We start from the raw sequence: 25,974 nt of genomic DNA on the forward strand, positions 1-25,974 counted from the left end.
ACCTCTACTGCTAAAGTTTCTTGATCTCCTTTAGTTAGATCCGTCAACTTTAGTGCTGTCACAAACCTGTTTAAATGGAGTTTCTTACCATCGAATTCAGGTACTGTGGCAGATACCTGTTTAACGTATGCTCTCTGAGCTTCTAATGCGTTGGCCATGTTTCTTGTATTTGGTTGTACGGTATTAAATTTTAATTCTTCTATTGATTCGATATCGCTTTCGATATCTAAATTTTCTAGCGGCTGCGACTCGTCCAAGTCTCTTAACTGGCTTTCGTCGAATTCTGCTATTTTGGTTAGTTCTGTTGGGACTTCTATTATAATACTGTGTCTAACACTGGTATTATGTAGTCTTTTACCAAATGAACTGAGAACTTTGAAGCATTGGACTTTATGTTCTTCAGTGAGTTTGCTTTTGTTTGTTACTATTAGGTTTTGTAATGTGTTGTATTGTGTTATCAATACCTTTATGTGAAAAATAAGCGTCTGAGTTTTTGTCAGCGCGGTTTTATTAATACATTTATAGGATTTATCAAAAGCATCTCTAATACTGTTTATGGATATGGTTAAGTTTAGCCATTCCATGTATGTACCTTTTAGCGATGTAATCGCACTTGTACCTTTTTGGTGTAGTTTCTATTAGATTTTGTCTAAATCATTGGCTCGACTCATGTAAGTCTTTTTCAACGATCTTTTGTGAAACTGATAAAGTTTTAAGGCCAGGTTAAAGGCTGATAGGATAACTAAAATCAAAAGTAGTAAGTACATTGAGTTTAACTGTGGGGTTGTATCCACGACTTCTATTGTATTGACAACATTTGCGGTGTTGTCGTCCGCTTTCGACTGTTTATGTCCCATTTTGATATGGGGAAAATTAGTCTTTATTTGTATATCAAAAGTACAAATAGAATTTTAACTTTGAGAATTGATCAATTATTGTTATCTCGATCAGATATAAATATAGTTCGAAATTTTAATAGGTCTAAACTGTTGTTAAACATATTTTTACTTGATGGATGAATTCATTATACTCAGTTTACATCGGTTGCAATTTGCAATTTTACAATATTATTACTTATTTTAAGTTTAAGACTGAGTATAATGTGTTAGTTATGAAATGGGTCCCTGATAAGTTAGTAATTTTGTTGCAGCGGAAACCGCATCGACAACATTAATATAATATTTGGGCGGTTGAGGCTATGGCGTCTAAGCAGCCCGCCGCTTTACTTCGCACCACGAAGTTGTTTATTGATGGCTGCAAGGCGCTCTTTGTAGCGCTGCCGGTCTTCCTCATTAGTTGCCGTCTTCAGTAGTTCGATGTTGAGCCTCCGGGCGCTGAGCGACTTAATCCGGCGGCCACCCCTCTTCTTTTTAGGTGGCTGCTCCCTCGCTGCAGTCCGTGCCTTGTACTCCTGTATGGTCATGGGCTTTGGTCCCGCGGACGGATCTACCTCTATTACCTCTTTGAGACTTGGCAGATCCCTTTGCTCGACAGGAGCAGGGTGTTCGAACGTCTGCTTTGTAGACATTCGCTGTTGTCATGTGCGGCGCGCCGGTGGAATCCTTTATCCTTTATCCTAATCCTTTATATTTTTCCTATCCTCGCAGGATGCCGTGCTAATTGCTGTTGCGGCGTACAATGGTCGAGGGCAGTCGTTCGGGCAGACGTCGGGTCTTTTCGGCTTGGGAGATGGTGAATTTTCGGTTATTTCTTCATTGATTATTTCTATTTTTGCTGAGTGAGTTGTGGTATTCGGCTTTCTTTGCTGGAGGTTTTCTTTCATAAAGTCTAAGTCGGCATTTAATTTCTGTGCTGTTGCCCATGGGGGCGGTCTTTTATTTGTATATAATAGCCACTTAATATGTGCTATACCTTTATTTATTTTGTTTTTCTGACATCCGCGTTTGCCCATTACCACACTCTACTCACTCAGTATTTTTTTTTTTGTTTCTTTTTTTCCATCAGTGTCCCGTCTCTAGGTCTCCCGCACTGGTGTAAGGGGCGGCCTGCCTCTCACACTTGTTGTCGTTGTTTCGAATTCTAAAATCAAATCGGCAGTATTAGCAGCATTTCCTCAGTAGTCCTCAGGTCGCAGGCTCCTGCCTCACGGTCGCCATGTAATAAATCAATAAACGCCATGTAAGTCCAGTAGTTGAATGCAAGGTAGAATAGTTGTAAAGAGGTGCACCAATTGAGAACACGTGTTTGCCTTGCAGTTGAGTGCAGCCGTCAGGCCACCTTTTTATTTCTTCGATTTTCTTATTATCTCTTCGAGTAGGCAGAAACGGTTCTACCAGCTCAACGTCTACAGAGTGTACAATCTTACCTAAATACATAAGAAAGCTGTCGACTACGCCGCCGTCGACAGCGGCAGAAGAGCAGCGTATATATATATGTATAAGAGAGAGAGAGCTTATGCGCATATATGGCCAGCGGCCAGCGTGGGGATGCTGACTTAGCTTGAAGCATAAATGGGTGATCTTATATCACGCTCACTTGAGTTATTTATTTATGCAATGCAACTAAGTGTTGCTGTGTACTTATAGGTACAGTGTACCCTCGATATATGCACATACTACACCATGACTAATTTAAATAATTGATCCAATCTGGCGTTAATGTCCAAGGTTCCTGTTAGAGTTGTATTGCTCCCCAGTACTTAGAGTGATTGTGTTCCTAGCTGAACCGCTGTAGTTGTTTTCAGCTTTAGTTCTTGTCGTGTCAGCATAGGAGACTCCATTTCTGATAGCTGACGGCGACGCGTATTGTACATGGCGGATTTCATTATCTCTGAACTGGAGTGGGCGGAAATGCTTGTTGTTGAGATGCTGCGGCTGATTCTTCCAGAAATTAAACGCTCGGGATCGACTTCAAATTTCGCACTTTATTCGCGCACTTGTAAATTAAGACTACCTTAAAACTAACAGTGGAAATACCGCGGGACCGCGGAGTGGTGAATACCTTGCGGGCAGGGAGGAGAGCGAGAGGAGAGAAGGAGAGCGCGAGCAGCGGTGATTGCGAGCCTTGGAGTACAAGCATTGGCCGCTTACACTGCCGCTTAACTGTTTGCGCCCTTCTGGCGTGAACATTCTCCCCCCCCCCCTTGCGTAGGCAAAGGTATCCCTGGCCGGCTAGACAGCAGGATCGGCCTCTTCATTCCGTGCACGCTCCAGAAACGGTCCATCCGAACACCGTGTTCTGCGCGACGGGCAACCCTTTCTCAATTTTTAGGAACCCCGGTTGGATCAAATTGGCATATACATCTGATCCCAACACGAGGGAGATGGAGGCCGGCCGGTGGAAGCGCTCATCCGCGAGACGAACACCGTCAAACTTGGCCCTGGCGGCGTCGCTCAGAGCTCGGATGGGTGTCCGGATCCTTAGGCTGGGTTCGATCTTCAGGACGACGTTGAGTCGGAAGGTGCTTGTTCGGGACCGGAGTGTCACCGAGCAGACCTCGTCGCCTCCCAGCCGAGTGATGGGCAGCCGGAACGCAGCCGCCAACGACCGGTTAATGCTGCTCACCGGCATGCATGGGTCGATCATGGCCCCGGTCTCGAAGGTCTTTGAGCCCGTGTCCAGTACGACGATGGCTGTAGGCAGCACGGGGACAGCCTTCTGCTGCCCCGTTGCCACCGCCGAAGACGCGACGGAGACCTTCGGACGCGGGCGATTGTTGGCGACTGGGGCTGGTGACGGAGTGCGGGAAATCCGGACCGGACGAGGTGCAGCGGGATGGCGCTCTCTGCGCGTCGGAGCTGGTATCGCTGCCGGGGTCGGAGCGGGGTGGACCTCGTGCATGTGGAGTAGAGTGTGGTGGTCTCCTCCACACTTCTTGCATCCCTCTTGGCTGCGGCAGTCTCCTCCTGAGTGCTGATGGGCGAGGCAGTTCGAGCAGTACTTATTAATAAGTACTGCCCGAAGGCGCATTTCAGCGCTCAGTTTGTGGAACCTCTTGCACTTCCAAAGAGGATGGATTCCAGAGCAGACTCGGCAGTCAAGCTTCGGGCCACACTTCTGAATTACATTGCATCTGCTGTGTAGACTCGAGAAATTCCTGATCTGGAAGACCGTATGTCATATTTATCTTCAGAGATTAGCTGGTTGAGGGTGCTTTCTAGCTTACTGATACTGTTATTCGGAACACATATTGGAGGAGGTTTTGGAGCTGCCGTTTGACGCGACTGGTCATTATTTGAGTTGTCAGCGCTAAATTCAATTGATTCCTCATTAGTCTCCATATCTTCGGCAAGTCTTATTTCTTCAGCTAAAGGTGCGAAACGGTTGTTGAGGGCGAAGCTTGTTTTGTTTTTCCCATAGACGCTCGGGAAATGGTTTCTTTGCTTTTTTTCAATATTGTAGGATCTTTTCCAGAATCGGTAGGGTTCCGCTCCCTGCGTCCAGAAGGGGGCGGGTCTGAAACGAGCACCACAGACGGGGAACCTCTGGTGAAGAACCTGTGCACATACTTAATACAGAGGAATTAACTGAAGCAGTACTTGTCGAAGCTCCCACAGTGTATGTTGTTGTTGAACAAAAAAGAGAAGTGGTAACTGTATTAGTTACTGTTGAAGCAGAGCTAGTTTTACCAAGACTTCCTTGTGAAAGGCCATAAGAATCGTATTGCCTTGGGGCAATCATGGCTCGTATCTCTGCTGGAGTATGTCCAGCGATTTTCTTCATCTTCTCGAATCCGTTCAGCTCTTCCGAGAGCGGCGGATTAGAAGGTGTGTTTTTATCCATTTATTAATTAACTAAATTTTCAACTCGGAAAAAATAGAAATCATTTTCTTATCTCTCGCCGGCCTGTGCGTTAACAAGTGAGAGACAAGACACCAGCCTAATGGGCAGGGTCGTACACTAAGTTTTCTTAGTCGTTTACAATTTTTTTAGTATGTCGGAATGTCGTTCCAGGAAACTCTTCCACAAGTCTGTTTTGTATGAATTCTAATACGGGCAGTTCGTTACATCCTGTTTAACCACGTCACGGATTCTGCAACCAAAGTTTCCCTGTTTGCGAATTGTATCAAATGTTTCGATTTATTTCTAAATGTAACAAACGTACGATCTGATTTCCGAAACAATTGACTGTCTTGTCGACTGTTTCAATGGTATATGAAAGTGAAATTTCGCTATGAATTGTCGCTATATGACCGAGCGTCGCTTTCAACAGCATGAATGGCTTGTCCTTCCCTGGCTTATAGAAAATGTTAGCGTTATGTTCGTCTATAATCGAAACTAAGCTCTCTATCCTTTAAAGTCCTACATATCATTGTAATAGGCTTTCCGCCTTGAGATAAAACCACTCCGAGGCCCAGTGCCGAGGCGTCCGTTGTCAAGTCGAAGGGCTTTTTATAGTCTGGATTACGTTTACGGATGTAAGGACATTCTTAAGTTTTTCAAAGGCAGAACGTTGCTTAGTGTCGACGATAACTTTAATCTTTTTAGAGCGACTGGCTGAAACTTTGCCATTTTCGCCATTAAGAATGTCACTCAATGGTCTGGCTATAGATGCAAAGTCCTTTATAAAACTGCGACAATAACTCGCTAGTCCCAAAAAGTATCTCACGTTGAACAAATTTGTGGGTTCTTCATAGTTTTTAATACCCCCGCTGGATATTATGAATCCTAAATATTCGACGCTTTAAAAAATTGAGATTTTTCTCTAGACACTCTGATTTTAGCTTCAAACTATCTATCCAGTACCCACCGAATATGATCCACATGATCCTCTAGACTTTCCTATTTCATCCCTAAGTACATCGTCTATGGCACGTTGAAATATACTAGGCATATAACAATGCTCCGGCTCTGCGAAGACACCCACTCTGTCTGCCAGCATAGTGTAAAATTTATCAGCAATTGGCTTAGGTACGATGATGTCCTTAATACCGGAGAAATTAACGCTGTTACACCTTACGATTTTAATTGGTTCAACCGTATTACCAGTTTTTAAAGTGTTATTTTTTAGGTTTTTTTTTTTTATTATTCGACTTACGGTAGGAAAATTAAAATCTTCTAAAGATACCACCTACTGTCCGTAGGTGGTCGCACTCCCTGCCGTCAGTGTAGTCCATCGGGGCTCCTCCTTCCACCCTTTAGTCGTTTTTACGACGAGCTGAGAATAGAGTTCTTCGCCCGCCGTCACCCAGGGCGCCAGTTTGGGCTTAGACATCCACTCTTTTGGCCATCTCGTCTGATCGGACACGCTTCATCATATTAATGATAAGGCTGTGTCCCAGTTCCCACGCCCCCCTAGGGCGTTGCTCCATATTGGAGCAGCGTATAGCAGAGAAGCCAGCAGTTTCCTGGCCGGGTGTCTTGGGCCTCCGACGTTGGGCATAAGCCTAGCCAATGAAGAGGCTGTGACTTCTGCCTTCTTGCTGGAGTAGCTCGCGTGGTCCTTGAATGATAGACTGCGATCTATCATTACCCCCAGGTACTTTAGTGACTCTTGAGAGGTCACCTGTGTGTTCTCCACCTTTTTCCTGCTGCTTAGTAGGACCTCTTCGGTCTTGTGAGCCGCTATTGCTAGCCCAGCTTTCTCGAGCCACAGGATGGCAGCACCGATCGTAGAGTTGCATTTGTCTTCCAACCCTGCGATTGTTTTTGAGACAGCTGTGATTGCCACATCGTCAGCAAAACAGTGCAGCTCTACTCCTACGGGCCTGTTGATGCCCAAGATCCCATCGTACATAATGTTCCATAGGATTGGTCCAAGTACCGATCCTTGGGGAACACCTGCCGAAACTCGGTATCTTTTTGGGCTATCTTCCGTATCGTACCATAGAACCCGGTCCCTAAAGTAGCTGCCAACGACTATCCTCAGGTACTCCGGGATCCCCATGCGGTTCATGGCTGCGAGGATTACGGGACATCTGGCTGTGTTGAAAGCGTTCTTTACATCCAGAGTCACTATTGCGCAGTATTCCTTCCTGCCCCCTAACCATCTATCACCAGAAAGACCGGTCTTGGCGATGTTACTAACGGCCGAAAGAGCGTCCAGTGTGCTCCTTCCTTTCCGGAAGCCGTTGATGCTCTCGGTGATTGCCTCTATTCGTGTATACAGGATACGTTCGAACAGTTTTCCAACTATATACAGTAGGCATAGAGGTCCCTTACCTTTCGGCAACAGGACTAGCTTCTGGCTTTTCCACCTTGTTGGGAAGATTCCGTCCAGAAGACATTGCTGGAAGGTGGCCCTGAAGATGTCAGGTCTACCCAGCGCTACTGCTTTAATAACAGCTCCAGGAATACCATCTAGTCCAGGGGCTTTGTTGGCCTTGATGCGCTTGGCTGCCTCGACGACTTCAAGTTCTGTGACGCACGGAAAATCTGGGGCAGGGGCTGCCTCTGTTGGCCTCCATAGTGTTGTCTGCTTTGGAAATAGCTCCCCTACAATGTTAGCCAGGACCCCCGGGTCGGATGTGGTTACCGCTCTCCTCCTTAGCTTGTTGGTCACAAGTTTGTAGGCGAGGCCCCAGATATCGCTGTCTACGCCATCCTGCAGCTCCTTATACGACCGCGCAAAGGGGTATGTGTTAGTTTTTGTTTGTTTCTCCTCAAAGGCCATCCATTTAGAGGCTACATCTGACTTAACGACCGAAAAGTTTCTTGCCGCTTTCTCTCGTTTTGTATCCAGAAGAGGGTATCCACGTCAAGTCCAGTCAGACAATGGCAAAACCTTTGTTGGCGCTGCCACCCTGCTTTTCCGCGATTTCCTTCAAGCCGTAAAAGAGTCGGTGACGAATGCCTATATTCATCAAGAGATGCAATGGCAATTTATTCCTCCGGGGGCACCCCATATGGGAGGCCTTTGGGAAGCAGGCGTAAAAAGTTTTAAGACGCTATTTTACAAATGCACTGCCACACGAAAATACACTTTCAAAGAGCTCTCCACGCTCTTGGCAAAAATATAAGCGTGCCTTAACTCCAGGCCGCTCTCTCCTATGTCTGAGGATCCGACAGATTTGCTAGCTCTGACGCCAGGGCATTTCCTTGTCGGGGGACCCCTTATGTCCACGGTGGAACCCGAAATAAAGGGGGAAACGAAATCCATTCTTAATCGGTGGCAGCATTTGAAAGCTTTCCATCAGCAGTTCCGTGTGCGATGGAAAGAAGAGTACCTCAAAGAACTCCACAAGCGCTCTAAATGGCAGGCCCCGTCCAAAAACCTCCGCATCGATGACATGGTCGTCATCAAGGACGACAACTTACCCTCTAATCAGTGGCGGCTCGGCAGAATTGAGTCTGTTTTCCCAGGAGCCGACGGCAACGTCCGTGTAGTAAATATTCGTACGGCACGTGGAGTTGTTAAACGTCCAAAAGTGGCAAAAGTGGTGCTTTTGCCGACGGAGTCTTCCGAATCTCCACAATAATATTCGCTCATCTCGTCCTTAGTTGTAGTGTGCTTTTGCCGACGGATTCTTCCGAATCTCCACATTAATAGGCGCTCATCTCGTCCTTAGTTGTAGTGTGCTTTTGCCGACGGATTCTTCCGAATCTCCACAATAAAAGGCGCTCATCTCGTCCTTAGTTGTAGTTTACTAGCACTAATCATCCATTATTTTTCATTTCGTTTCGATCTCCTTTCAACATTCAACTACGCGCAGCATGGCCCCTCGTCAACAAAACGCACGCAGTGCTCATGCCTTGGTGAGCAGACATACCCGAGGTATTCAATCCTACCGATGCCGAGTCTGCCGCGGTATCCATCCTCTTCGGAAGTGCGCGAGGTTCCTAAAGCTCAGCGCTGAAAAGCGTTTGCGAGCAGTCCTCATTAACAAATACTGCGCCAATTGCCTCGTTCACGAACATTCCACGGGAGACTGCCGAAGCGGTGATCGTTGCAAGAAGTGCGACCGATCCCACCACACGCTGCTCCACATGCACGAGCAGGTTAGCTCGTTGTCGCGGTAGGGAATTCCGGTCGCTCAGAAAACTGTTTTTGGGTGGATCGTGTCCGGTGCCTGCAGCCTGCCGTAGGATGTCTGTGTTGCAACCCCAGTGATTGCAAGGGGGGCGGAATGTTCAAGTTACGGGTTTTGGACTGTCACCCGCTATCCGCTCCCTCTTACGCTCTCCGCTCCCTCTTACGCTATCCCGCTCTTCACCACAGAGTCTCCAAGGAGTCTCCGCTGCGCTTGGGAGAGCCAAACTAATTAGAATAAGATCAGTGTCAAAACTAACCACGCAAAATAAACATACGCCCGGTCGCGCCCGCGCAACTACAAAAAGTCTAGTGTTCGCTTTTCTTCAAGTGGTTTCTTTTCAGCATACTTGGAAAATTCCAGGACCAGCAACCCCAACAACCCAACAATAATATAGATTTAAAGTCTAAAAACTTCTAAGGTTTTTTTTTTTTTTTTTTTTATTACTTTGCTTTTTATTTATTGAATCTTCTTGTATAAGAACTAACAATAAGTTTAAAAATCGTAACTATAACAAGTATTTTTGAACAGTTGTATTATTTTTCCAACTGTTCTATGATTAAACGGCCCTAATAATTTATTCGCTGGGTTGGTAGGTCCTTTTGCCGGAGACGGGAACGGCTGCTGAGCTGGATTAGACCTCGCGCTAGGTGGTTGGGGTGCGTGTAAAGCTTGCTATGGTATTTTTCCTTAAGTTCCGTGATTGCGTTGGTAACTGATGGGATATTTAAGTCTCTTTGGATGTTTTCATCCAAACACGAACGTACCACGGTGCCCCAGTGATGGTTCTCAGGATCTTTGATTGTGCTCGCTGTATGATGTCAATATTGCTGTTGCTGGCATTGCCCCATAACTGTGAGCCATAGGTCCAGATAGGTTTCAATATAGAATTGTAGAGCAAGACCTTGTGGTCTAGGCTGAGCGGAGAACCAGAGTTGATGAGCCAGTGTAAGTTGTTGGCTTTGAGTTTAAGCTGGGTTTTTTTGGCTTCAATGTGCCTGCGCCATGTGAGTCTTCTGTCAAGGTGTACTCCTAGGTACGCTACCTCATCTGCTTTCGGGAGTGGTATGTTGTTCAACAAGAGCGGAGGACAGTCTTGTCTGTTTAGCGTAAACGTCACGTGCTTGCATTTTTGCTCGTTTACTTTTATTCGCCAGTCAGAGAGCCACTTCTCAATGTCGATGAGGTACAGTGCCAACTGTTCTGTAGCTTGGATAGGGGACCTTGAACGGCTAAGGATAGCTGTATCGTCGGCAAATGTGGATACTGTTAAGCGACTATTTGTAGGGATGTCGGCTGTATAGATGAGGTATAAGGTTGGCCCAAGAACCCTGCCTTGGGGGACTCCAGCCTCAATTGTATGATCAGTGGAAGTGGCAGTGTTGCACCGCACTGTAAACTTTCTGTCATAGAGGTAAGACTTTAAAAGTTTGTGTGTGTTTTCGGGTAGGGATGTTTTAATTTTAAACATTAGGCCGTCGAGCCAGACTCTGTCGAATGCTTGGGATACGTCTAAAAATACTGCTGTGCAGTATTCGCGATATTCAAATCTTATTTCCGTTGTAATACGATTCACCTGTTCAATGGTTCCATGGCTTTCACGAAATCCAAATTGGTGGGCTGGGATTATATTGTGGTATATCAGATGCTGATTAAGTCGAATAAGCAGGCATTTTTCGAATAGTTTCGAAATACATGAGAGTAGACTTATTGGTCTGTAAGATGAAGCGACTGTGTGGTTCTTACCAGGTTTTGGAATCATTATGATAATCGACCTCTTCCATCGTTGTGGGAAGTAACCAAGTTTGGTGATGGCATTAAAGAGCTTGGTTATGTAGCGAACTGCAGAATGTGGCAGCAGGATGATCATTTCCGGTGTTATAAGGTCGCAGCCGGGGGATTTTTTCGGGCTAAGATTGTCTTTGATTATTTTAGTTACTTCTTTAGGACGAAACACAATTGGGGTGTGTTGCTGGTGGCGGTTTACGGGATAGGACGGTAGTGCGATTGTGCTAGTAGCCTGGTTTGGCGTGAACACATTTTGTAGGTGAGCGGCAAATGTGGTGGCTCTGTCTTCATCACTACGGGCCCAACCACCTGAGGAATTCCTTATCGGCAAAACGGTTTCAGTCGGTGGGCGAAGAGTTGAGTAGGCTCGCCACAGTAACTTTTGTTTTGTGCCTGTTGGTGTGAGTTGCTCTATGTATCGGCGCTGATCGTCGTCCTCTTCTTGTTTCAGAGCGTTGGCCAGTTTCCGTGTGGCTACTTTTAGCTTTTGTTTTGCAGTTGGGGATCTGGAAGATTGCCATTCTCTGCGTAAGCGTCGTTTTACGTGGACGAGTTGCTCGATTTGTACGGTGGTCTTTTTTGAATTAATTGTATTAAGTAAGTAAGAGCTGCTGCAGTAAGGATGGATTGCAATGCACACGTGCAGCTCTCTATATCAGATTCAGTATTAAGTTTTGGGCTTAGCTCAATATGTGAACTTATATATTTTTTATACCTGATCCAGTTTGTTTTGTGAGAAGTCAATCTGAATGGTGGTTTCACGTTTTCTGCGTACCGGCGGAGGTGAATTAGTACAGGCGAGTGATCAGATGACAGATCCGGCAGACATTCAGCTTTAACCAAACTGCGGGAAATATTTTTCGTAACGCGAAGTCGATCAGGTCAGGCAGCTTATTGAGGTCTGATGGCCAGTATGTAGGACTCCCGGGGAAAACATGGTCAAGTTTATTAGTGGCTTTTATTATAGTCTTATAAAGATGCTTTCCTTTTGGGTTCACAAGTCGCGATCCCCAGTGAGTATGTTTAGCGTTGTAGTCGCCTGCTGCAATGAAGTGTGGCCCTAGTGCTTGGAAGAAATCCAGGAATTGAGCTTCTAATACTGTGAAAGGGGGGGGGCAGTATACGGCCGCTGGTGTAAGGAGAGTGTTTTCATCCAGCTGAATGTTGATAGATGTGGCCTGAAGATTATTTTCCGCAAATTCTTTGTAAAGGTGGTGCTCCATACGTTTCCTTCTCATGTAGGAATTGAGCTAGCTCAAGTTTGCGCTGTGAAACGCCATTGGCGTTCCACGTAGCTATGCGTAAGGTAGCCATTATTTATTTGATTGTTGGGCTACAAGCATTTGTATCAAAAGGTTTTGATTACGCATCATGTCTTGAATGGTGGTCTTCATAAATGTCATAAATTCCATCATGCTCTGTTGTAAGGCTTGCATCATAGCTTCAGTTTTTGTTTCCTGCTGCGCAGCTGGGTTATAGTTTTGTTGTGTGTCTAATTTTGTGTGCACTTCATGTGGAGTACGGGAATTTTGGGTTGGAGGCGTCATACCTGATTTTAAAACGTTTGCAAATGTTGTCTTGTTAGTGTTGGATGTAGGCCAGGGAGCGAAACTTGCTGCTTTCGAGAACATTACTTCAGGATTTGTCTCTGATGGTATCAGCGTAGCTGTTCCTTGGTGTGCCCGCGCCGTGTTCATTCTTTTGTGAAGACGGATTTTCAGCTCTTTGTAGATTGGACAGCCTCTGTAGTTTGCTGTGTGATTGCCCCCACAGTTATTGCATTTTTTCTCACATGCATTTTTTTTGTTGGTTTGACACTGTTTGGAGTCGTGGAGATCTCCACAGACTACGCACACCGGGCGAAGTGTGCAATACGACCTCGTGTGTCCATACTCTTGGCAGTTTGTACATTGTACAGGAGCGTTACGTTTGTGCGGCTCTTCTACCGTGATCCTACGGTGCAGGAGGAGCTGGAGTTTGTAAATTGGGTGAACCTCGTTTTTTCTAGGAGGCTTGTTTTCTGGTTCAAGCTCAATCTTGAAGAGTGGTTGGGGCTGCCTGTTTCTGTTTTTGATATTGAACACGCTTTTGGCGTAAAATCCCTTTTCCTTTAGCGCCTCAGTTATCTCTTCGGGCGTAACTCAATGCCCTTCAGGACTACTTGCAGGCCCTTGCTGCTTTTAAGCTGGTAAGTGTAGAAGCCTATTTTTTGTGCGGTAAAATAGTTTGTGACTTTTCTGTAGTTGTCCTCCGTTTTCGTCTGAAGTTTGATTTCATTGATAGTACCTCTTACGAGGGGAATTATATGAAAACTATCTTTTCCAATAAGGCCAATCAAATTATTTACAAAACCGCTTGTGCTCTTCTCGCGGATGTATATTGGCGGAGGTTTTGTTTTCTTCGGTTCGATATCAACGGATCCCAGCGGCACGTCCTCAGCGGTATCTACCAGCAAGGCAAATCTGTTGGTATTTGCAGGGGCTACATTTTTGAATTTTTCGGGCTGAGCTTTCGCTTTATTGTAATGTAGCGATCCATTCCAGTCTGCCAGGTCGACCCAGCTTTTTTGTTTACGTTTTCGTTTTGTTTTGCTGGTAGTGCAGCAGTACCGTTTATTGCTTGCGGTTTTGCTTTCGCTGACTCAGTCAGAGCGTGAGCGGGTGCAGCCGATGACGAGGTAGAGCGGGCTGTCGGTCTATCTCCAGCTGTTGTTGTTGGAGGTAGCGGGGCTTCTGTCGGAGCTAAGAGAGCGGGAGAGCAGGAGCGCGCTCTTTCTTGATTTGTTGGTAGAAGAAGGTTACTTTGGCTATGGGTTATTGACCGCTCGATGTCTGCGTTTGGGGTTATCGGTGAGACGTAGGAGAAGTACGCGTTGTTGCGTTGAATTGAGAGCCGGCGTTCGTCTTGCTCGCGCTGTCGCTGAGCGCGAGTGTCGTTCTGACTCATAGTTTTATAATTTAAGATAACAAATCACTATATATTTAAGCGATCTTGCATCGCATAGAGCGTCTCTTTCGCTTTCGGATTTTTTTTTTTTTCTTTTTTTTTTAGTTTACTTTATTTGGCGTTTACTTCACTCAAAACAACCGAGTTTGTGCGGAGCTCGATAAAAAAAACGTCTTTACAAGCTTTAAAAATGATATTCTTTACATTTTCATTCATATTATTCGACTTACGGTAGGAAAATTAAAATCTTCTAAAGATACCACCTACTGTCCGTAGGTGGCATGCACGATTCATTAGCCCTATTGGAATTATGCCTACGTACTTGTACGGATTATGAGCGGAGTCACCCGGTGCTACAGCTGTCATAACAGCGGATTAACATTCTATGTGTCGATGCTAATTGAACTCAGCTGTATTCTTTCTAAAGGGCACTTGTAATTTTGCGGTCATAGCGATAAGACGTAGTTTTTATGTATACAAAAAAAATGAATTTAAATGGAGAAATAAACTTAAGATAAATCGTGCATATATGATTCGTATTTGCGAACCCCATTACAATGATGCCAAAGCAGTGAGGCATCACTGTGGTGGCCCATGAGGGGAACCTTGCTCATAAGAATCATAATTAATAATTGCTAAAAGCTGTTTGGCAATTTTATCTTCGTTGTCGGCTTCATTCAGATAAATCAACGTTCAACGTGCCTACGTTTTCTATCGCGCTCGTTCTCATCACGACAGAACAGTATACGCAAACATTCGCGCTCGCTCTCATCACGACAGAGCTAAGTCCCGTTTCCCTTCGATTCCGTTAGATTTGCCGAAATCTCTTTCAACTCAAAAACAAGACGTCAAAGAAGAACATAGATAACATACGAGCATTTGTGCACATTACATACTGTATAAATAATGCCGAAGTTTGATCAACTGGTGCGAGTTCAAACTGACCGCATTGAGTCTTTGAAGCGCTTGTTCAGTAATGTGAAAAAGGACTCGAGTGTGCGGAAAACGGAAATATATTTCGAAAAACGTTTGAATCAAATCGACGAGTATAACAAAGAATTTCATCAGACGCATCACACACTTATATGCATGGCAGACTACGAAGAAAGTGTGTAAGTTATTGCCCTGCAATTCTGGGTAAACAACAAGTGACCAAAATGCTGACCAGAGGTCTGCATAGTCTCCGCTGCCATCAACGCCAACGAACGGTTAAGCGCGACTTCAACACTTCTCCGCTGCGCCGCGGCCGACGCCCGCTGCGCCGCTGCCGACGACTTCACTTGATTGCTAGGGACTTAGGGAAACATTTTGTACGCTAGTTTTAGTTTCAACTGATAAATTGCAATAAACGGTCGCTTGCGATCTTCTAAATCAAATCAAATAACTGTAATTATTAACTGGCGAACGAACAGGGACCAGCGAATAAACGCGAACGAAAGACTAAATTCTAAGTCGCGGAGCAAAATCAAAATTTTGCTAAAAAATATTCGTTGGTTAAATTGTGCCGAAGAAACTCCCGCGAGTTATTAACAAACAAAATTCACGGTCGGCTATAAAATAAAATTGTTTGAAAAAAACAGATTTTCCGGAAGAGGAAAATACTCATCGGCATAGCATTGCCCATTGGTGGATCACATTTTCTGTCAGGCCAGCCCGCAGAAAACCTTCTTTGGAGTGCTGACGTGGATTCCCCAGTAGCCCAGGCAAAAAGGACAACATTCACCCAGCCAGGAGGAGTGACCGCAAAAATTCTATGATAATTAAATGCAAAACGAAGAACAGCAATTTCATCGAAAAGGAGAAGGAAAAGTAGAAGTAGAACGTCGAGAACTAACGGAACTACAGAAGAGCAACACGGATAACAGTTAACAGTGCAACCCAAAACGTAACGGCAGAGGTAAAGACGACGAACGGCAGAGAACGGCTGCGTGAACCAAAGCGCAGACAACAAGGAAAAAAAGAACAACAACAGCACAGCCGTACCAGCAGCAGCAGCCCGCCAAAAAGAACAGGAATAAGAAGACGTTGACGACGAAGAAGCTGAAGCTGAAACAACCGAAGAGGAGGCAGAGAGACTACAAGAACCTGTAAAGTACACTGGAAAAAACATCAGCAATTTAAAATTCAGGCATCCACCCATAATAAAACATAAGTATAACAAAAAAAAAATATAAAGTATATTATTATTATTATATTATTATTATAATATTATTATTATTATATTATTATTATTATATTATTATTATATTATTATTATTATATTATTATTATTATATTATTATTATTATTGATATTATTATTAATACTATATTTTCAACCCAGTTCCTAGAGATCTTCTGAAAGGAAAATTTTCCTATTTACTGTTCCTTTCTGGTACACTGTTCTCAAAGCAAAATAACCGCGGTGAGCTAAATTTTTATTGCATGCAAAAATAAAAAATAAATAAAAATAAAAAAACAAAAACAAAAGATAAATAAGCAAACACATACACACGCATTCCATATTTTCTGCCCACAACTTTTGTTAAGTTCAAATTGGTTTAGGCTTGTTTGTGCAGGTGTTGTCCGAATTAAAAACCAGTATGGCAAACCCTAATAATATAATAAGACCATCAACTTTTAGTTCAAATGAAAGACCGGTGCCCTCAGAAAGGCACGACCCGCCTGAACAGCATCGCGTTGACATGAGTGTTGAACAGTTGACAGCATTAATTGGCCAAACGGTGGCCCAAGTTTTACCTGGACTGATAAAACAGATGAATAACAATACTCTTGACTTTACTGACGTGAGCGACCAGGTCGTCGAGCCCGAATACAGAAATAATTTAGCGGACTTTGACAGGGTGCCTGATATCGTAAAATCGATCAGGGAATTCTCTGGAAATCCAGCAGAATTTGGGTCTTGGAAAAAAAGCGTTGATAGAATCATGGAGACTTATACCCCATTTGTGGGTACTCCAAAATATTATGGTATACTTCATACCATAAGAAATAAAATTGTTGGAAGTGCTGATGTGGCACTCGAGTCCTACAGCATTCCGCTGGACTGGAAGGCCATGTCGAGATGTCTCACTCTGCATTACGCAGATAAACGGGACATAACTACCTTGGAATACCAAATGTCAACTTTGGTTCAAGGCCACCAGCAGTCGGTGGAAGACTTCCACCAGGCCGTCTACAAAAATCTGTCGCTTATTCTAAATAAAGTCGGCTGCATGCAAATGAGCCGAGAATCCGAGCACTTTGTTACAAAAATGTACAGAGAAAAAGCTCTGGATACTTTTATCAGAGGCCTTCGAGGAGATTTACCTCGCCAGCTGATCTCCCCTCAGCTTTACATTATTGCCTTAAACTTGAAAATCAAACTTTCAGGTCAAACCATGCGGCAAATAAGGGTCAACAGTCGAGTTTCAGAGGAAACAAAAAACCCATACCGGCACCCCGCAATTTTCAGCCGTCGAATGCCTTTGGCCATCGACAGCCTCCACCGGTCCCTCCACGACATCCCATGAGGAGACCTCCACAATATTTAGGCCAGCCATTCCCGGCGCCAAGGCAACATGTGTCTAACTTCGGTAATGCACCGTTCATTCCACCCCGACAAAACAATCAACAGCAATGGCAACAATATAATGCCCCACCCCGTCCCTTTGCGACCAAACCACAACCAAGACCAGAAGCAATGGACGTGGACGGCAGTGTACAGACGCGAAACATTAATTATATGAATAGACCACACTCGGACATAAACAAACGACAAAAGAACTACAACATTCAAACAGTGAACATGAGACAGCCAAGTATGGAAGTAACTGGGTCCAGTTCAAGCATGCGAGGCTATCAACGGTCGATGCAAGATTATGAAACCCAGAACAATATAAACGGCACACTAAATGAATACTATGATGGGCAAATAGACAATTTGGACAGCGAACAACGAGACCACGTGTTGCATTTTTTAGAGTAGAAGACTCCTCACTACCATACTTCGAATGTAGAGTGGGGAGTGGAAAGGTTTTAAGGGTGTTGATTGACACAGGCTCTAATAAAAATTACAATTTGGTGACGAACGCGATACCAAATAACAAGCCTTACATAGCTGATACTCCAGGCGGTGATGTAAAAATATCGCATTACAAAAGAGCAAACCTTTTCGATTTCGAAATAAAATTTTTTTTATTACCAACGCTGAAGACTTTTGACGCCATTCTTGGCAAAGACACAATGAAGGGAATGGGAGCGCAAATTGATTTGAAGAACCTAACCATGACACTGGAAAACGGTAAAAGAGTTGTTCTCAAAGAAAAATAGTTCGAGGCTGTTAGCACAATTAGTCCGAGAATAAAACACTTAGAGGTAGAACAGAGAATGAAATTAAATAAAATAATTGATTCGTATCCAGGTCTCTTCGCAGACCCCAATCAAAAACTAACCTACGCAACAAGTGTAAGGGCAGCAATCCGAACTATATCGGATACGCCAATATACTCAAAATTCTATCAGTACCCAATGTCTCTTAAAGACGAGGTACACAAACAAATTTCCGAACTTTTACACGATGGAATCATTCGACCCTCAAGGTCACCTTACAATTCACCAGTGTGGATTGTACCAAAAAAACTCGACTCCTCTGGCAAGAAAAAATACAGGGTGGTAATTGACTATCGGAAACTTAACATGGTAACGGTAGCGGACGGATACCCTATCCCTGACATTAATGAAGTGTTGGCCCAATTGGGAGACAACAAGATTTTCTCAGTGCTTGATCTGAAAAGTGGGTTTCATCAGATTCTTTTAAAGGAATATTACAGGAGATTTATTCCTAACTACGCTAAGTTAGCAAAACCACTTAGCTCGCTTTTGAGCGGGTAGGATGGTCGAATTTCCAAGACATTATCGTCAAAAAAATCCGTCTCCCTTAATCGCGAAGCAATGGAAGCCTTCAAGAAATTGAAGAGCAGCTTGGTTTCGCCAGACGTAATACTCCACTACCCGGACTTTAAAAAAGAATTTCACCTACCAACGGATGCTTCCAATTTCGCAGTAGGCGCTGTTCTTTCACAAGAGAACAGACCCATCTCATTTTTATCGAGAACACTCTCGAAGGCGGAAGAAAATTATGCCACGAATGAGAAGGAAATGTTAGCCATTATCTGGGCTCTAAAAAAGCTAAAAATTTACCTTTACGGTAAAGCAAAGGTGAAAATCTTTACTGACCATCAGCCTTTGACCCATTCTCTCAGTAGTTGGAATGGAAATGCGAGGATTAAGAGATGGAAAGCATACCTTGAGGAATATGACTACGAAATTTTCTACAAGCCAGGCAGAGAAAATACTGTAGCCGAAGCTCTGTCCAGAGGACCGACAGTCGAACAGATTAACACAGTAGCCTCAACAATGCACAGCTCTCACAGTTCGAGCCATGGGCTGATACCTAGCGTTGAAGCCCCGATAAATGCATTCAAAAACCAAATTTTCTTCAGGGAGTCCGAGTCAGAGAACTACTCATTTAGCGTTCCATTCCCGACATTTCAAAGGCATTTAGTAGATCGCAAATTGTTCACACCCGATAGTCTCTTGTCAGATTTGAAAGAATATCTGAACCCATCCGTGATTAATGGAATTTTCACATCCGAGGATGTAATGGGGAAAATACAAATTCTCTACCCCATCCATTTTCAGGGTTTCAAGATTAGATTCTGTCAAACCAAAGTCAAAGACCTTGTTAACGAAGCCGAACAAGAGGAAGAAATACTTAGGACACATAACAGAGCACACAGAAATGCTGTGGAAAATAAAGCTCAGTTGTCCGAAAGAGTATACTTTCCTAAAATGAGGAAAAAAGTTTCGGCTATCGTGAATCAGTGTTTGGTGTGTAAGACTGCTAAATATGACAGACATCCCACGCATCCAGAAATAAGACAAACTCCCTTGCCAGAATACCCCGGACAAATTATTCATATTGACATCTACTCGACAGAACGACATCTGGTGCTCACGGCGATTGATAAATTTTCCAAACTGGCCATGGGAAGAGTTATCAAATCCAAAGCTGTAGAAGACATTAGGAAAGCCGTAAGAGATATCGTGTTTTATTATGGAGTGCCTAAATTAACAGTAATGGACAATGAAAAGTCCCTCAACTCAGCCTCTATCAAATTCATGTTGACAGACCAGCTGGGTATTGAGCTCTATAAAGCACCTCCGTATAAGAGTACAGTAAATGGACAGATAGAAAGATTTCACTCCACACTCTCTGAAATAATGAATAATGAATAATGTTCTTCGGCAGAGTAGCTACTGTATCTCCAGAAAAATATGAACAAGCTAGACTGGACAATATAGACCGACTTAGGCAAAAACGGGAAACTGACATAGAATACCACAACCGGACAAGAAAGCCCATAAAGACCTATATCAAAAGGCAAGAAATTTTCGTTAGGGTTAATACAAGATTAGGTTCTAAGTTATCAAGTAGATTTAGGAAGGAACTAGTTAAGGAAGACCGTAGTACCACAATATTAACAGAATCAGGGAAATTAGTACATAAAAGTAACATAAGATCATAATTGCTTTCAGAATAATTACTGTGGCCACATCGATAGACAAGTAGAACATAGAAACATTAAACATACTGATTAACGTAACAACGAGAACACAGAATTAAATTTGAAACGATTCGACTTTGACAGATGAGTTGGCCATAGGTTTGCAGAATTAGATTGGGCTCATGAAAGAAGATATTGCGTTGTGAATGCGTTTCTGCGAAGCGAGAAACCGTCTGCCTTGACGGTCAAATAAATGTTAAAACTTTCACACGTTCTCGCTTTACACAACGGAACTACAATTTGTATGCCATTAAAATCGCCATATTGAATCAGTTAATTCCTTTTTTCTTATATTTTAAAACATGATCAGTAAAGGAAACTAATAATAATAAATAAATAATAATTTAATTTGAATAATAATAAAATTTACCAATTAAAGACGAAATGTACGGAATCAATGCCTTCTGCAAAGGTTCCAATGGTCTAAAAATATGTAGATATAAATTCATTAGTAATTTAGTAAAACCAGAATTTTAATAGAAAGCAATCAAGTTGTCAATGCAGAACACATCCGAGTTGCACAAACCTCGAACGCACGCAACAATAAACACCTGGCATTCAAACCATTAATGCGGTGCCCAAACCACCACGAATCACCCCACCAACGACGCGACTCAACAACATCCCGTCCTTATGATGACCGCTCGAGGACAAGCGTCAACTAAGAGGGGAGGAGTTATTGCCCTGCAATTCTGGGTAAACAACAAGTGACCAAAATGCTGACCAGAGGTCTGCATAGTCTCCGCTGCCATCAACGCCAACGAATGGTTAAGCGCGACTTCAACACTTCTCCGCTGCGCCGCGGCCGACGCCCGCTGCGCCGCTGCCGACGACTTCACTTGATTGCTAGGGACTTAGGGAAACATTTTGTACGCTAGTTTTAGTTTCAACTGATAAATTGCAATAAACGGTCGCTTGCGATCTTCTAAATCAAATCAAATAACTGTAATTATTAACTTGTATAAGCAACAAAATACAATCAGCCAATTCGAAGACCTAGGCATGGAAGTTTACTGTTTTGTGGCAGAAGAAAAGAAATCGAATCTATCCAGTTACAGTGACGCACAACGAATCAACTAACTCCACAATAACAACACATGTAGAGGAAGTACGGGTACCATTGCCAAAATTACCAGTTCCGAAATTCTCTGGCAACTGCGCGGACTGGCCAAGTTTTCATGATGCATTTTTACCCTTGATTCACAATTATGAACGTCTGGATAAGATTCAAAGGTTCCATTTTTTAAAGGAAGCATTACCAGTAGGCCTGGACAACGACATTAACTTACCGAATCTTTCTAAAGAAAAATCTGCTGACATACGGTCTATGGTTAGTACAGTCAACGTCTGAATTGCCGCTTGCAATACCGTCAAGGCGCCACTACAGGGAGGAGATTTTGACTCATTATCTAACAACCAAACTACCTAAAGACACTCACACAGCGTGGGAGCATAATCTGGGCAGCAAGATTGACGTTCCTTCATACAAAGATCTGCAACAGTTCCTCAATGATCGACTTGTTACGTTAGACGCTATTGAAAGCCGTAACGCGTGCAGCGGCATGAAACAGTCAAATGAAACTTCAAACGGTACTAAACGCGTGCGTGTGCACAGCGCCCACACCAGGTCGGGTGCTTCCGCGTCAGCTTGCTATCATTGTGGCAATTTACACATCCTTCGAAGATGTCCGCAATTTCTTTCAATGGATTGCTACCAACGGAAAGAAGTGGCCAGCAAGGCAAAATTATGTCTAAATTGCCTGGGAAAATCGCACACACAAGCAAGCTGCCCCAGCAATAAGAATTGTCTTCATTGTGGTCAACGTCATCACACGATGTTACATTTTCCAGTAACACAGCCAACGCTGATAGCCTCCTTGACATCATGCCAAAGTATGACTCATCGAAAGGTACTACCAGCAACAGCTCGGGTTGTACTCAGTAACACACCCACAGGATGCCAGGCCACGGTAAACGCGCTTCTTGACCAAGGATCAGAAGCAGCTATCATTTCGGAGCATGCTGTACAGTCTCTCCAGCTCTCCCGAAGCACAACTCGCACTTCAATCACCGGAGTCGGTCAAGATTCAGGACGACGCTGCAAATTACTCGTAAGTTGTTCGGTGCAAACAGCAACTAACCCAAATTTCTCGTTAAAGGTCGACGATGCTTATGTTTTGAACAAGTTGACATCACACATGCCAAGTCAAAGTTTTCCAGCAGGAAACTGGAGTCATATGCATGGTCTCATGCTCGCAGACCCCTATTATTATAGATCCAAGCGAATCGATATAATTTTTGGAGCCGACCTTATGGCACAACTCTTGTTACCTGGAACTAAGATTGGCTTGCCAAACGAACCCATAGCGCAGAATACTCATCTCGGATGGGTTCTGTTAGGCAATATTGGCAACACGCATATTAAACGCCACATTCGTTGTAATCATGCCATAATAAACTCCGAAGAGCTGCTTAAAGTATTCTGCGAGGTAGAATCAGTTCCAGAACGCCCAAAGCTCTCCAAAGAAGATCAATGGTGCGAGTCTTTTTTTAAACAGACCCATCAACGTCAACCAGACGGCAGTTATCAAGTCCGTTTGCCATTCAAGAGGAACTTTGATCCCAGTATGACGCTCGGAAAATCTCATCAGATCGCCCTGAACAGATATCTTCAACTCGAAAGGCGCCTTCAAAGGGACCCAGACAAATGGAGCAGATACTGCAAAGGAATTGAAGAATATTTTCAACTAGGTTAAATGACGTTGGCAGAGACGAGCGAAAACTCAACCATAACCACGGATTCCTACGGTCAGCATGTTGCATCATGCGTGCTACCACATCATGCAGTTTTCAAAGAAGAAAGCCTCACCACAAAACAACGTATCGTTTTTGACGCATCGGCCCGGACCTCAAATGGCAGATCGTTAAACGATGTACTATGTGTAGGTCCCACGCTGCAAAATGATCTGCCAGCCGTTCTCTTAAATTGGAGACAATATCAGTTTGTTTTCACTGCCGATATACAACGAATGTATCGCTGTATCAATGTCCACTCGGATGACACGCAGTACCAGAGGATTTTATGGCGGGCGGCGGATGGAGTCATCAAACAGCATTGCTTATCTACCGTCACGTTTGGAACAGCGTCTGCACCTTATACAACTATAAGAGTCATCCATCAAATAGCTGAAGACACACAGACAAAATATCCTATGGCATCCAACGTTCTCAAAAATGAGATATATGTCGACGACATTCTCTCAGGCGATCATTCACAAGAGGCAGCAATACGGAAAAGTTTGCAAACTATGCTAGCTTTAAAATCCTCTGGCATGGAGCTACGAAAATGGGCTAGTAATGACCAGGATCTGATGGCAACGATACCTCTCGAGCATCGATGCAAGCAGACATCCCTCAGTTGGGACAATGCGGACACCATCAAAACACTGGGTGTACTGGTTGCCCAAGCAAGATTGCTTCACTTCTAAATTACAAGCAAATACTCCAGCCGGTATAACAAAACAGGAAATCCTATCGACCATAGCACGTTTATTTGATCCTCTTGGATTAATCGCTCCAGTTGTAATTTCAGCAAAGATTATATTGAAAGTAATTACACTAGCGAAGCAATATCGCGAGGACGGATAGAGTACATCACTGGATTGGGATGAGCCAGTTCCCAACACCATTGCCGTCAAATGGCAACAATTTCGACAGCAACTAATGAATGTTAACACGATCAAAATACCAATCAGCGTCAAATTTATACCACAATTTAGTAGTGAGGTACAACTGCACACCTTTTACGATGGATCCTCCAGTGCTTACGCAGCAGCCGTGTATGCACGCACCCAACAGTCTGATGCGACTTTCTATACAACTCTCATCGTTGCAAAATCAAAAATTTCGCCAACCAATCCGTTAACAATACCGCGCACTGAGCTCTGCGGTGCAGTATTAGCTACCAAACTCACCAAATGGGTGCTGGAGAATAACCGATGGACCAATGCACACATATCTACCCTTTACTGGACCGATGCTACCATTTTTCTGCATTGGATTAAAGGAGACATTACTAGGTGGAAAACGTTTGTAGCCAACCGGGTGTCTTACATTCTCGACCACACCTCAGCAGCTCAGTGGCACCACATATACACGTCGGAAAACCCAGCAGATTGCGCAACCAGAGGCTTACCACCGAGCCAAATACCTGATATTTGGTGGCATGGCCCATCCTGGCTATGCAAACCCCACAATATTTGGCCAAACACGCAATCACAATTGCTCAATCCAGAAGAACGGGATCTGGAGGCCAATCCATCCACAAAGGATTCTATTATTGACCGATTCTCGTCGTATACAAAACTGCTACGTGTCACGGCATACATGTTACGATTCTGCTACAATGCTCATGCTCGAGCACAACGAAGTCACGGATCACTCTCTCCTGACGTACTGGATGAGGCCCTGTGCTGCATAGCTCGCCTTGCACAATCCGATCCGTAGCACACTCTCAAATCTTACACCGTTTGTTGACAACAATATCTTGAGGATTCGTGGCCGTCTCAAGCATTCAAATCTCTCTTTTTCTCGAAGACATCCAATTATATTACCTCTTTGTCACCTATTTACAGATTTGGTAATTCAACACTCTCATCAGCTCACTCTACATGGCGGCGCTCAATTAACACTGGCTCACATACGATACAAATTCTGGTTTCCCAGAGGCAGACAAGCAGTCAGGCGAATCATCCGGAAATGCGTCACATGTTTTAAGGTAGCTCCAATCGTAGCGAAGCAATTAATGGGTGACTTGCCATTACATCGAGTCAACCCCCCAACTCGTCCGTTCATTACAACAGGAGTTGACTACACCGGTGCGATTGAACTTCAAGCCGCGCGTGTACGAGGATCTACTACCTACAAAGGCTATGTAGCCATTTTTATATGCTTAGCAACCAAGGCAGTCCACTTGGAAGCCGTCACTGGACTTTCAACAGAGCACTTTCTGCAAGCATTTACGCGATTCACCGGACGTCGAGGACAAGTTCAACATATGTATAGTGATAACGGCACAAATTTTGTTGGCGCGAGTACATCGCTTCACCAGCCCATCACTTGCAAAGCAGCCCTAAATGAATCGACATGCCAACATGGGACAAGGTGGCATTTCACACCTCCATATTCTGCCAATTTTGGTGGCATCTGGGAGGCAAACGTGAAAGCAATGAAGCATCATCTTAAACGGATCGTCGGCAGCCACAAGCAGACGTATGAGGAGCTTACCACAGTTTTGATCAGGATTGAAGCATGCTTGAACTCACGTCCACTCTGCCCGCTAACCGCCGACCCTGACGATTTAGAAGTGCTAACTCCAGCACATTTCTTAATTGGTGACGCACTACTGGCACCGCCACAAGGTTGGCCGAATAATAAGCCTTTGCGTGAACTATTTCTTGCACAACAACACATGACGCGACAATTCTGGTCCCAATGGTCTCGTGATTGGTTGTCACACTTGCAAACTCGGCCTAAGTGGTGCCAAATCAAAGAGAATCTTAACATCAACGACTTAGTCATTATAAAGGATGATAATCTACCACCAGCTAAATGGACTATAGGCCGAGTCGTCGAACTGCACCCTGGATCGGACTCGCTAGTCAGAGTGGTTACATTAAAGACGAAATCTGGCATTCAAAAGAG

The sequence above is a fragment of the Drosophila sechellia genome, chromosome 3L (assembly GCF_004382195.2).
Source record: "Drosophila sechellia strain sech25 chromosome 3L, ASM438219v1, whole genome shotgun sequence".
NCBI lineage: Eukaryota > Metazoa > Arthropoda > Insecta > Diptera > Drosophilidae > Drosophila > Drosophila sechellia.